Source organism: Arachis stenosperma, chromosome 10 (assembly GCF_014773155.1).
Source record: "Arachis stenosperma cultivar V10309 chromosome 10, arast.V10309.gnm1.PFL2, whole genome shotgun sequence".
Taxonomy (NCBI): Eukaryota; Viridiplantae; Streptophyta; class Magnoliopsida; order Fabales; family Fabaceae; genus Arachis; species Arachis stenosperma.
Window position 1 is genome coordinate 44,385,182 of NC_080386.1, and position 1,517 is coordinate 44,386,698.

Here is a 1,517-nt window from a genome sequence, read left to right on the forward strand (position 1 = left end):
AGAGGTGCAAGGAAGATGCTTGGTGACTACACTGCACCAAATTCTAACTTCTATGGAAGAAGCATCTCAATTCCTACCATTGGAGCAAACAACTTTGAGCTTAAGCCTCAATTAGTTTCTCTAATACAGCAGAATTGCAAGTTTCATGGACTTCCATCAAAAGATCCTCATCAGTTCTTATCTAAATTCCTGCAAATCTGTGATACTGTTAAGACCAATGGGATTGATCCTGAGGTCTACAGACTTATGCTTTTCCCCTTTGCTGTAAGAGACTGAGCTAGGACATGGTTGGACTCACAACCTAGAGAAAGCTTGAACTCTTGGGACAAGTTGCTCAATGCTTTCTTGACCAAATTCTTTCCACCTCAAAATATGAGTAAGCTCAGAGTGGACGTCCAAACCTTCAGATAGAAGGAAGGTGAATCCCTCTATGAAGCTTGGGAAAGATACAAGCAATTAACCAAAAGGTGTCCTTCTGACATGTTTCCAGAATGGAGCATCATATGTATATTCTATGATGGTCTGTCTGAAATGTCAAAGATGTCATTGGATTATTCTGCTGGTGGATCTCTTCATCTGAAAACACCTGCAGAAGCCCAGGAACTCATTGAGATGGTTGCAAATAACCAGTTCATATACACTTCTGAAAGAAATCCTGTGAATAATGGGACGACTCAGAAGAAAGGAGTTCTTGAGGTTGATACTCTGAATGCCATATTGGCTCAGAACAAAATATTGTCTCAGCAAGTCAATATGATTTCTCAGAGTCTGACTGGATTGCAAGCTAAAGACGCCTCCTCTGAAAGAGAAGCTTATGACCCTGAGAATCCTGTAATGGAAGAGGTGAATTACATGGGAGAATCCTATGGAAACATCTATAATTTTTCATGGAGGAATTACCCAAATTTCTCATGGAAGGATCAACAGAAGCCTCAACAAGGCTTCAATAACAATAATGGTGGGAGAAACAGATTTGGCAATAGCAAGCCTTTCCCATCATCTTCTCAGCAACAGACAGAGAATTCTGAGCAGAGCCTCTCTAGCTTAGCAAATATAGTCTCTGATCTATCTAAGACCACTCTCAGTTTCATGACTGAGGCACGGTCCTCCATAAGAAATTTGGAGGCACAAGTGGGTCAGCTGAGTAAAAGAATTACTGAAACTCCTCCTAGTACTCTCCCAAGCAATACAGAAGAGAATCCAAAAAGAGAGTGCAAGGCCATTAATACAACCAAAATGGCCTAACCTATAGAAGAGGAGGAGGATGTGATTCACAATAAGGAAGACCTCATGGGACGTCCACTGGACTACAAGGAGTCCCCTATTGAGGAACCACAGGAATCTGAGGATCATCTAGAGACCATAGAGATTCCACTGAACCTACTATTACCATTCATGAGCTTTGATGAATATTCTTCCTCTGAAGAGGACAAAAATGTTACTGAAGATCAAGTTGCTCAATATCTAGGAGTAATCATAAAGCTGAATGCCAAATTATTTGGTAATGAGACTAGGGA

General features: G+C 40.9%; 1 non-coding gene across 1 annotated transcript; it reads right to left on the reverse strand.

Moving 5' to 3' along the window:
* Positions 1 to 378: 378 nt before the first annotated feature.
* LOC130958744 (small nucleolar RNA R71) lies at positions 379 to 482 on the reverse strand. The gene has a single exon (XR_009077850.1). It is a non-coding gene; the product is annotated as a small nucleolar RNA R71 (small nucleolar RNA).
* Positions 483 to 1,517: the final 1,035 nt, after the last annotated feature.